General features: G+C 36.6%; 1 pseudogene; it reads right to left on the reverse strand.

Moving 5' to 3' along the window:
- LOC114611288 overlaps positions 1 to 12,333 on the reverse strand; it is a 40,636-nt pseudogene extending 28,303 nt beyond the window's left edge.
- Positions 12,334 to 12,973: the final 640 nt, after the last annotated feature.

A 12,973-nucleotide genomic window follows, 5' to 3' on the forward strand; every position in this document is an offset into this window, starting at 1 on the left:
TCTCTCTCTCTCTCTCTCTCTCTCTCTCTCTCTCTCTCTCTCTCTCTGAGTGCATTATATGTATGTAAGAGTTGATATGCTGTACCTTGCTTAATCACAGTTGACTACATGAGCTTGAATAGGAAGTTATTTGGTTCTACACCAGTCTTATCAATGAGTACACAACAAAGAAAATAACACTCTTTGTTTCCTCCAACTATCATTGATTGTTGGGAGCCGACTCTTAGCCGAAAGTGGCTATCATCTTTACAGCCATCTCGAGCCATATACCCTGACAAGAGACTTGTTTCAACAGCCTGCAATAGCTGAGCGCACTCTGATAAACATCTTGTTACACTGTTTAGTGCCCCCAGCTGCCAGGTGCTCCTGGTATCCATGGCTACAAGGCACGTGACGTAGTGGCTTCAGTTGAGATTGTCCACGAGGGCAAGTCACGTGGTAAAGGGTATAAATACCCAGGATTTCTCTTCTATAGGGGAGTAGAGGAGTAGAGGAGTCGAGGAGGTAGAGGTAGAAAGTAGGAGGTAGTAAGTAGTAGGAGGTAGTAGGAAGTAGGAAGTAGAGGAAGGAGAGAGAAAGTGAGAGGTGTCAGGAGACTGAAGGAGTGAGAATATAGTAAGAAGAGAGGAGAATAAAGAAGACTTGAAGAGACTCCACCGGACTCTGGCTTGTATCTATCTTTTGCGTCTCTTGCCCCTTTTTTCCCCTTCCTCCGTCCCCACTTTCTCTCTTGCTAGACCCTGACCTGCCGACCGGAGCAGCAGAACCGGCTGGCCTTTACAAAGTAACAGAACCTGACGGCCGTTACAAAAGAAACGGCAGTTACAATTGATGATCTAAATTCCCCTAGGAGCTCTAGGAACTCATTATCTCTTTTCTTTTACATGATGATATGTTAATGTGTTCAATCCTGAGTAGATATTGTGCAGATAACCACAGCTGAGGTGAGTTCATGAATGAAGTAGTTACATAACATACTAAAAGACATCATTATCTAATACACACCACCATTATATGGATTTTTTATTCTTTCTACCACCACCTCGTATATGATGATCATACAACCTTGAAAGAGAAGATATAGATGACTCATATTGGTTTGTAAATACCACCATTTCTTATTCTTTGTCCTTCAACTGTGTTGGTGATTAGAATAGGAATTAATGGCCCCATAGACTCATGTGTTTGAATGCTTGGCCCACAAGAAGTGGCACTATTAGGAGGCATTGCTTTGTTGGAGGAAATGTGTCACTGTGGTAGCATGTGCTCCGATGCGCAACCTACAGCCAGTGTGGAACACATTCTCCTTCTGCTGCCTATGGATAAAGATGTAGAACTCTCAGCTCTTCTCCAACACAATGTCTTCCTGTATGCCATCCACCATAACTATAGTAGACAAAATCTCTGAAACTGTAAGCCAGCCCCAGTTAAATGTTTTCTTTTATGAGTGTTGTGGTGGTCATAGTTTCTCTTCATACCAATAAACCCCTAACTAGGACAAACTGTATTAACTGCCACCCACTGAAATATGAAGCTTACTTGAAAAGGACTCATCTATGGATAAAAACAAGAGTGTTTGGAGGTCAGTTTCCTCACATAGTGTTTCACCCTAGGACTAATGAAATACCCAACCACAGGTTCTATTAATTAATAAATTAAACATCCTGTTCTTAATTATTTATTTTCTTTTTGTTTCTTTACTTTACATCCTGATCACATTGTTGGCCTTTCTGCTCCATTAGGAAGGTGTCCTGGGACCTAGAAGCCCAGAAATGACATAGCTCTGATGGGAGAAGGTATCCAAAGTGCATGGCATCCTAAGACACTAGAGTGCAGGGACCATATAGCTCTGAAGTGGGACAGTGTCCCAGTGGAAGGACATCCTAAGACAAAGGAGCCGTAACCACACAGCTCTGAGAGGAAGCCTCCTCAGCAGAGGCTTATCAGCTCCCAGGGGAGGGTATTTCCAGACGAACTGGAGGGGCTCAGGAGCTATAGCTCTGTTCCATCTCTTCACTTCCTCCCTTCTTCTTTTCCATGCTTCTTGGCTTCTTCCTAGGAAGAGTCACATCCAACAGCAAATCTCATAAAATAAATCTATTGGATGGTCCATGATGGGGAATCAAAAATCCAGAAGTGACTGCCTCAGCTCCCAGGACAGAGCTGAACCATATGTTCTTGACAAGGCTTACAGTATGAAGTATGAGGTCCTTCTTGTCAAGTGGGCCTTGAATCCAACCAGGAAGTGCCTGGTCACCCTCATAACATTCAAGCTACTATTGCAGAAATAACATCATCTAACCAGGATGCTTACTATTTTTTTCTTAGAAAGTTCATTATCATGCTAAGATTTTTGATGACTTTTCTTCCCAGGTAGCTTACATAGGACTTTATAGTGTTATGAAAGCTGTCAACAAGGAGGAAACATACAGCTTGATTTCTCCATACCATATGATGTTTTCAGCAATGGTGCCATAGAGTCGAGTTCTGATGGACAACAAGAAACAATGACAATAGCCTGTATTTCTTAAGATGCTCTAGGATTTCCATGACCAGTCTCTCCTTCCTGACAATTATCTCTGATCTGGAATTGATATTTTTGTTTAATTAATTATAGTTTCTTGGACAAATATTCTCATGCCCTCCACTACAAACATAGATTATACCTCTTCAAATTGATCTTAGCTATATTTTAATAATTTTATAAAATATAATGTTTCAATATAGCTACTTTGTACATCTTTATTGTTACCTATCACCACCCCAACACCTCTCCTAGGACCTACTCTCTTAACACCCACTACACTTACACACAGCTCTCCAGTCCATTATTCTCTTCCTAATGTTTTCATTCTATTGTACAGGCCTCTGCATGCAATTTAAATAGAATATACAATTCAAAGAGTTCATAAGGAGTAGCTACATGAAAAAAAACATGGCCTTTATCTTTCTCAGATTTTCTAAGTATAACGTTTTCTAGTTATGCCCATTTCCTTACAATTACTCAGTTTTGCTTTTCTTTAGAACTGAATAGAAGCCTACTATGTATGCATATAGATCACATATTCCTTATATAGTCATCAATAAATAAACATCTATGCTAGTTTTATTTTCTGTCTATGTGAAGAGCAAAGTACTGAAAAATGGCTAAGAAACAACTATGAAAAGATTTAATGCTCTTAGACATTATAGAAATGCAAATTAAAACTGCTTTGATATTTCATATTAAATATGATGAATGACTAACATCAAGAAAGCTTCACCTGGAAGCAAAAAGAAAACCCTAGGATACCTAAAAAACAATCTTGAATTCTTGAATAACAAAATCTCCTGAAAGTATTACCATCCTCAATTTCAAATTGTACTAAAGAGCTGTAGTAATAAAAACATCATGTTATAAAACAGACACATCTATCAATGGAATAAATTAAAAATCATGATATAAATTTACATATAACATATATGCCAAATATACAACAAACACACACACACACACACATATATATATATATGTATATGTATATATATATATATGCCAAAAATATGGTTGCTAGTAGATAAATTTATCCTTATCACCCTACACAAAATTCAGTTCCAAATGGATCATGAACCTTAACCACAAGGGTAGATAGATACACTTAATCTGATAGAAGAAAAAACAGGAAATAGCCTTTTGAACTCACTGGCATAGGAACAGTCTTTCTGAACAGAGTAGAATTACCACAGACATTAAGATCAACAATTAATAAATAGGAACGCAAGGAACCATAATGCTTCTGTAAGGCAAAGAACACTCATATAGACAAAGCAGTAGCCTATAGGTTCGTAAAATATTTTCCCAACTACACATCTAATTGATTAACATCAAAAGTAGTAAAGAATTCAAAACACTGGATATTGAGGAAACAAATACCTAGTTTAAAATGGGCTACAGATCTAAATAGATTTCTTAAAAGAGGAAAAACAAATGGTTATGAAGCACTAAAAGAAATGTCCAGCATCCTAGTCATCAGGCAAATGCAAATAAAAACTACATTGAGATTTTTCTCTTATACCAGTCAGAATGACCAAGATCAATAAAAGAAGTGACAGTTCATTTTGGCAAGATTATGATGTAAGAGGAACACTCATTCATTGCTGGTTTGTTCAGCCACTATAGTAATCAGTGTGGCTATTCCTCAGGAGGGTGTGAATCAATCTATTTCAAGGGTTAACTATACCACTCTTGGGAATATCCCCAAAAGCCACTTTGTCTTTCTAGAGAGACACTCTCTCAATTACTTTCATATGCAGCTCTATTCATAATAACCAGAAATTTGGAACCATCAATGGATGGATAGGTAAAGGAAATGTGATATATTTACATAATAGAGTATTATTCAGCTGTTAAAATGATGTAATCATGGAATTTGTAGGTGAATTAATGAACCTAGAAAATAATCCTGAGTGAGATTACCCACACCCAAAAGACAAAAGTGATATGTATCCGCTTATATGTGAATGTTAGCTGTTAAGTCTTCAGAAAGCAAGTTATAATCCATAAAATCACAGAGAGGTTAGTTATATAGTAAGAGGCTAGAGGGATAGAAAGATCTGTCTAGGATGTTAAATAGAATAGAGAGTTAAGGATGGTTGGGGAAGGCAAACTGAGATTTGAACAGGAGAGTAGCAGTGGGTTAGGGAGGAAACAGGGAGGTATAGCTAATACTAAAGGAACATACCTATAAAATGATCTTTAATAATATTCTGCTACACTTATAAATCAATCTCTTACTCTGCCTTCATCATAAAGCTCCCTCCTGCAATCGACTGAAGCAATACAGAGGCCGACAAATGGACATTGTGCAGAGGGTGATAGATCATGGAACACTCAATTCTAAGTGAAACTTCTTCAAATCTCTCCCTTCAAGGTTCAGGAAACTCTGCAATCAAGGATGTGGAAAGACTATAGAAGCCAAATGAGATGGAAGACACCAAGGAAAGAAGACACCTAGACACAACAGGATTGGTGAACCTATGACCTCACAGAGACTGTGGCGATATCCACAGACCTCGACAGGTCTGTGCTAGATTGGAGTCCCAGTGTTGAGAAGGAAAAGTGAACGTGAACCCCTATCCCTAACCCAGAAGCTATCTCTGATAACTGCTCACAAGGAAAAAGTTAGTTTTCTTCAGTAAAGTCTTACTGTACAAACCATACATATTGGAAGGCCCCATACAACAGAGTAGATGGCAAACACAAAACAAGGTATTTGGGTCGTTTGGTTTTTTTGTTTTGTTTTGTGTTTTTATTTTCCCTGTTCTGGTTTGTTTGATTTTTATTTTATCATATTTTGTTTATTATTGCTTTTTCTAGGATTCCTATTATTTTCTAATGTTAGAGAGCAAGAAATGATATAGGGGTGGATGGGAGGGGAAAGCTGAGAGAAGAAGCAGTAATCAGAATTATTGTATGAGAAGGATCTATTTTCAGTAGAGAAAAGGAGAAAAGGACAAAAATAAAAAGAAAAGAAAATGACAATGAAGATGTTGAAAAAGGAAAGCATTTTTTCATTGTTTGTGAGAGTACAAAATTGTAATGACTACAGAAATATGTCTGGACATTCCTTAAAGATCTAAAACTTTAACTGTCATATGACCCAAAAGTCCATGCATCCTTCTACAATGATACATATCTATGTACTATATGTTTTAATCAAATTTTTGTAGTTTATCACTGTACATATATATTTTTAAAAATACTACCGTAAATGCTATACTTACATTGCTATACTTGTTACATTGACAGCATTCACATATAGCTCATGCTTAGGACATCGCTTGATAACCTGAACTATTGTTTTATGTAATCATATATATTATTCTTCATCATAGACCCAGAAAAACAGACATATAAATTAGGTAGATAACACAGATAAGTTGTTTGACATAACACATTGTGAAAAATATACACCTGTACAGTACAGTACAATCTATAATCTATTATTTATGATGAATAAATCATTTAATAATGCAATCTCAACATGTAGCCTCACCAGTATGTAATCAATGACTATAGTAAGCTGAAAGATGCAATCAGAGCTACAGAATAAATGTAGCTAAGTCCACTATAAAAAGTACATAATGGCTCTGGAATCTAAACAAGGACATCTCCTTTTTCTTAATCAGCTCCTCTTCTACTTCAGGCGTAGAGTTCCTAAGGACATACGGCCCTGACTTCCTTTACCCAGGCTTTTAAGATCTTCTAATGAAGAAAAGTAATATTTTTATTCCTTGCAGGTCTTTTGAACTGACCTCTATGGCCTCTAGGGTTCTCCTGCCTAAAACACAGAAAATTGTATATTAGAGCTTATCCCACAATCTCACAGGACATAAGATGCAAATAACCCTGTGCTTTATGCAGGGAAGGCATCAGTTAGAAAACCCTACATTACGTTCAATGTTCAAATTCCAAATTACTTAACAAAACTTCCCAGAAGGGCCTATTGCACTAAAAAGTCACTAAAGTGTTCAGTCTGTATGCTCATTTATCAACTTTTGTGTCTTAGATAGTATTCTTGGATTTATTACATTATATTTATATTTATACTTTGCAGCTACCCTTATAGAAAGCATCACCTCAAAAGAAATCAGCCCAAATAATGAAAAAGTGCTTACCAGGATTCAAGGTTCAAGAACATTTCAAAGCACAAAAAGAGGAATTTATAGACTGGCTGAGAAATAAAACGACCATAATAATAAAACATATTTAGCTTGTTTGTTCTTATCCAGAATCCGTATGAGACAAATCAAACCCCTCATTAATTCCATAAAATCAAGTCCGCAAGTATAATAAAATACATGTCTAGAATGTGTGGTGTATATCTAAACTTTACATATTTCAATATAAGAAGAATAAGCGAAGTATAATTCTTGTCAATCAGCCAGTAACTGGCTGTACACTACTCTCGGCAAAAATGTTTACAGATTTTATGGGGCTGTAGCCCTATTTTGTCTCTTTTCACTAAAGACCCTTGCTTCTGCTCACAAGTTTCCAAACGATTTATTTAAAATTCTATAGAAATCTAAATGTAGAGTTAGTTTTCCTGAGATAGCATATAATTAAATGGGTACAGAGATAATAGTCATGCTAAGAAGTGGTACAGGTGGGTCATATGATAGATCTATAGCTAGTGTTATGAAGACCCACTACCCTGACTTCCTGTAATGACTGCACCAGTCTGTATTCCTAACAACAGTACATAAATGTCTCCTCTTCCGTACATCACCTACATTTGTTGTCTCTTTTTTTTTCTCTTATCCTAACCATTCTAACTAGGCTCAGAGAAAATTTCAAAGAAGTTTTAATATACACTTCCCTGCTGGCTAATATTTTTTTTAAAAAATGTTTTCTATCCATCTGAATTTCTTCTTTTGAGAAAATTCTGTTCAATTCCATATCCTACTTTTTAATTAAGTTATTTTCTTAGTGTGTAGGTTTATATAAAAATTATTATTTGTACATTCTAGACACAAATCCTCTATAGTGTGTATAGCTAGCAATATTTTTTTTTCATTCTGTAGGCTTCTGTAATGAGGTTTTTCTAAGTTTTATGGGGTCTCATTGATACTATATGTTGTTTTTAATCATTTTCACATAAGAAATTTGTGCTCTGACTTTACATCTTTAGATCTACTTGAGATTTACTTCATTTTTTTTTAATTTTCCAAGACCCAAGGTTTTCACTTATCTCTTAAGTTTTTTACATTGTGTTCTTTTTCCTTCAGTTCTCTGAATTTTCATTAATTTATTTCTTGATTTTTTTTTCAATGACCCACTAATCATTTAATGGTATGTTATCCATTGTCCATGATTTTGTGCATGTCCTATAGAATCTCTCTTTATTGTTTGTTACTTATTTATTCTACTGTGATCAGATCAAAGGATTATTATATCAAAACTCTTATAGTTGAACAAACTTTCTTGTATCCTACTATATTGTCTACTTTAGAGAAAGTTCAATGGTCTTCTGAGGAGAATGTATGTTCAGCAGTGCTATAGATGTCTGTTAGGTCCACTTGATCTATTATGATATTTAACTCAGATATTTATTTTTTGCTTGCTTATTTCGTTGTTTTGATGAATTGGTTATTTTAGGGTACTGAAACCCCTCATTATTATTATATTGGAGCTAATCTCTCTTTATATCCAGTAGTGTTTTATTATGAAAGTGGTTGCATCAATGTTTAGTCTTTATCTGCTTAAAGTCATAATATCCTCCTTATAGTTTGCTTAATCAGTGAGGAACAATTTTCTTTATATTTTCTGAATATCTTCAGTTTGAAATATATATTTCAATGATATTAGAGAAATGATATCTGCTCGGTTTCCAGTTTCATTCCCTTCAAATACATTTCCCTATCCTTTCATGTTATAGCTTTGACTGTTTTGATGGTGATGTACATTTCTTGGTCTCAACAAGAAAATGGGTCTTGTTTTTGTTTTAATCCAATCTGCTACTGTATGTGTCTTCATTGGTGAATTGAGATCATTAATACTTAAAGTTAGTGCTAGATAGTGTGTTTTTCCTTACTGTTATTATGTTGACTTTGTAGTGTTTGGTGTTTTTCTATTTCTCCTTTGCCTAGCTATTGTTTTAACGTGGCAATTTGACAGCAGAATTGTCTTTAGTCCTTAACTTATCTCAATTTATATCCCAAAACAGTACTTTCTAAAACTCCTTCCTTAAATACTTGACTTGCTATCTATCTATCCTTAAAAAAGAAAATAACCTTTGAAGGGGTGAATTCATGCTAATACTTTTCATGGTTTTTCTCTAATTTACTTATCTCTGGGGAAGTTAACATATTCTGTCGTAATGAAAGGTGTTTCTTTTAATCTAACATTATAGCAGTTTCTTTACTTGCTTAGCAAATATACTTTAAAAAACTAATACAAATTGCTTATCAGATACTTTTTGCATAATCCTTTATAGTGCTTGTTCTTTGCTTGAGGAAGAATGAACAACTGTTCCTTCTCTGTGTGCTTTGACACCCTGGGATATCTCCCTCTTGTCCTTCCATCAACAACACCTAAGTTTCCATCTCTGCTCACTGACTTGTGTATATAACACTTGGCGTGCACATGTGTATGTAAGTGTAAGTGTTACTTGTGTATTAAGGTATGCATGACAGTGTGTGTCCATATGTGGACAACAGAAGTTGGTACCAGATGTCTTTCTCTATTCTTTTTTTCTGTTATTTTAAGACAGTGCTATCACTGAGTCTATTGCTCATTGATTGGATAGGCTAGCTGTAGCCCACTGATTTGGTATCCCAGCTGGCCAGTGAGCTCCTGGGATCTGTCTCATTTGACCCCTCTCCTAACATGGGAATTGCCATGCCTAACATTTATGTAGGTACTAGGGATACAAAATAAGGTTCTCATCTTGAATAGGAAGCATTTTACACTCTAAGCCGTCTCTTCAGACTCTCTATCTTACTTCATACACTTATATGACTTTTAAAGGGAATAAGATATCTCTTTTGTTTCATAAAACTTTCAGAAGTTTTATAGCAGAAACTTAAAATTTTGTAAACTTATGAAATTCATGGTCATAGTATACATGGAAAATGCCCTTATTGAGAACAGAGGAGCTCAGTGATACATGAGGGATGGACATGATCCTTTGAATGGTAATGGCAGAAGCTTCATTAGCACTATGAGGTCAAGAGAATATTCCTTTATCAGTCTAGTACAGTTAGAACCAAATGGAGCTTCACTCTTTACCATGGATAGAAAGGAGAAAGCCAAGGCAAGAGCTTCAGCTCATAATAAGGTTCTTCAAGATTAGGGATACTATTCAGAAAATGTAGAGCTGCAAAATACGTGTATATCCTCAACTTTGATATGTATATAGTATGTAGCCATCCTAACAATGACTGAGGTACCACTCTTTTTCCCTCATCTCCCCTCTGGCACTCACCTGCCATCTATATAACAAAAAAAAAAAAAAGAGAGAGAGAGATCTCACCTGCAATTGTCTTCCAAAATGCAAATTTTCCACAGCAGCAAAGGAACAACTTTCCAATTCCCTTAGTCAAAGCATAATAATCAACTCCCTTGGCCATCCATATCATTTGACATTTTAAATTCAATGCTTGTGTGTGAAACCTTGTAATATGTTTATATTGCTATGATCAGAGACATATACCATTATAATTATTGCTTATGGCAGGAGTAAAGCTATTTAACGCCTATGGTTATGTAAAATTCAATTTTTCAATCATTATTATTATTTTATAGATATCTGTTAGGGTGATCATTAAACCTTTGTCAAGCATAAAATGTATTACACCAGGATAAAATTCTCTGTAGAATGTAGAATGCAAATGAAAAAACAAAGAAAAATGTAAGATTTCCTCAGTTGAAGGGTTTTTTTTCCCCAAACTGCCTAGCTTATTTTATGGCTAAATACTAACCAGCACACACATATGAAATCGCTACAGACTTGAAACTAAGAGAAATTGTCATGAAGTTCTAGGCTGCCACTCTCTCTCTAAAGTAGAAAAATAAATGGAAGAAAGCAGCTACTGTTGGTGAGCATACAAACAAATCCATTGTCCTCCCTTTGCCTGCATCAGCACTTACCTCATTGGCCAGGCTCCTCCGTGAGCTCTGCAGGGGCATGCTTGGCTAGATCAAACAGTTTCATCTTGCACACATCTAAGGGTGTGGACCTTTAATTACTTCAGAAAAGTGGCCTGTGGTTTCACTATGTCACTAAGCTAGATTAAGCCATACATTCACTAGAAGAGATAGTAGAGAGTAGAAGATACCAAAGGAGTGGAAGGCATGTCATTGAACATGAAGGAGTTGTCCAGAGGAATAAATCTAGTTTAAAATTATAAAGGCATTGTTCAGTGAAGATTGTGGTAAACCACTTCATAAGGTAAAAAGTCTTGCAGGTAAGACCTACATCTGAATTCATCAAATGGTACACAGTGACAGAAGAATGACAGAAGACAGAAGAGTCTTCTATGTAGGGACGCAGTGGATAGCCTGTGAGCCTTTACAAAGCCTTAGCAGACAAGAAAGCTTTTTGGTGCTCAGTGAATGGAACTTGAAAATAACATCCTGAGTGAGGTAACCTAGTCAAAAGAACACATATGGTATGCACTCACTGATAAGTAGATATTAGCTCAAAAGCTCAGAATACCCAAGATACAATTCAAACCATATGCAGTTCAAGAAAAAAGAATACCAACGTGTGAATGCTTCAGTGCTTCTTAGAAGGGGGAACAAAATACTTATAGGAGAAAATATGGAGACAAAGTGTGGAGCAGAGACTGAAGGAAGGGCCATCCAGAGATAGTCCCACCTTGGGATATATCCCAGATGCAGTCACCAAACTCAGCCACTATTGTAGATGCCAAGAAGTGCTTGCTGACAGGAGCCTGATATGGCTTTCTCCTGAAAGGCTCTACCCAGAGCCTAACAAATACAGAGGCAGATGCTCTCACCCAACCACTGGATGAGGTCCAATTGAGGATGAGGTCCCCAATGGAGTTCGAGAAAGGACTGAAGGAGCTGAGAACAACAATATCAGCCAACCAGACCCCCTAGAGCTCCCAGGGGATACACTACCAACCAAAGAGTACACATGGGAGGGACCCCAGCCATGTATGTAGCAGAGACTGGCCTTGTTGTACATCGGGTGAGGAGCAGTCCTTGGTCTTGTGGGTGTTCAGTGCCCCAGGCTAGGGGAATGCTAGGACAGGGCAGTAGGAGTGGGTGGGTGGGTAGGGTAGCACCCTCATAGATGCAGGAGGAGGGGGGATGGGATAGGGGGATTCTGGTGGGGAGACCTGGAGAGGGGATAACATTTGTAATGTAAATTTTAAAAATCCAAAAAAAGGGGAAAAATGAATTAAAAGACAGAGGACACATTGCTATGTATGACCTTGAAGTCCGTGTCTTATCCAGCATGGATGCAGGTCTCTGTGATGGATGGACCACACTCACTGATTTAATTTTGGGAATTTGAAAACCCTCTTTAGAATGTTTTCATTCACCCTTTTCAATGGTGACACCTTCTTCCTAGAGTCAAAATTGCACAGAGAGCTAAGAAAATGTTTAATTAAAGTTTAAACATATACAATTGAAAGGGAAAATGGCTTAAAATACTAAAGATTTTCATGTTGATTTTCCACATTAATCAAATTCTGAAGATAATTTCTTAATCTTCCAGTTCATTTACCTGTACAGATCAGGCTGCCTCTGCCCAGGTGCAGGAAAGGAACACTGATGGTGACAGTTTCAGAGCCATTTTCAGAATACAGGGCAAATTCCATTTTGCCAAAGGCAGAGACAACGGGAAGTAAGATCCAAATGTTGCTATCACCAAAATCCATCAGAGACAATGCTTTTCTCTTTTTTCAATTCACAAGTACACACATCAGCACATGTTTTCCAAGATGTAAATTCACTTAAAATGATTGATTGGCTATTTCTACACAGACAATAGCCAAGAAAGTAAGCTTTCACAATTTATTGCTGACCCAAGAAGTTCCCTCAGATATATCTTTTTCCATACCTGAGAACCGAGTGCTATGACTTGGAGAAATGAGCATTCCCTTGGAGTCAGATGACCTCAATTCCAACCCAGTTCTACCATTTATTATTTGTGTGCCCTTAGCACCTCTTATACTTTCTCGTAAAATGAAGATAGTACCTGCCTCAAGCGGTTGTTAAATAAGAATATAGGTAAAGTTAGAATCAATGTTAATTTTCTGCCTTTCCTTTTGACACCTGGAAAGTATTATCACAATGTAAAGTGCTTTGCTTTCCATAGATCTCCATCTGAGATCAGAAGAACATAGAATGTAATAAAAATATGTAAGAACCAGGATATTTTGGTGAGTTCAGAAAAAAACATCGACATCAAAAAAAAGCAGAAAAACTGAAAATTACATGAAACTGGGTTAATTGTTC

Source organism: Grammomys surdaster, unplaced genomic scaffold (assembly GCF_004785775.1).
Source record: "Grammomys surdaster isolate TR1022 unplaced genomic scaffold, NIH_TR_1.0 126091, whole genome shotgun sequence".
Classification (NCBI taxonomy): domain Eukaryota; kingdom Metazoa; phylum Chordata; class Mammalia; order Rodentia; family Muridae; genus Grammomys; species Grammomys surdaster.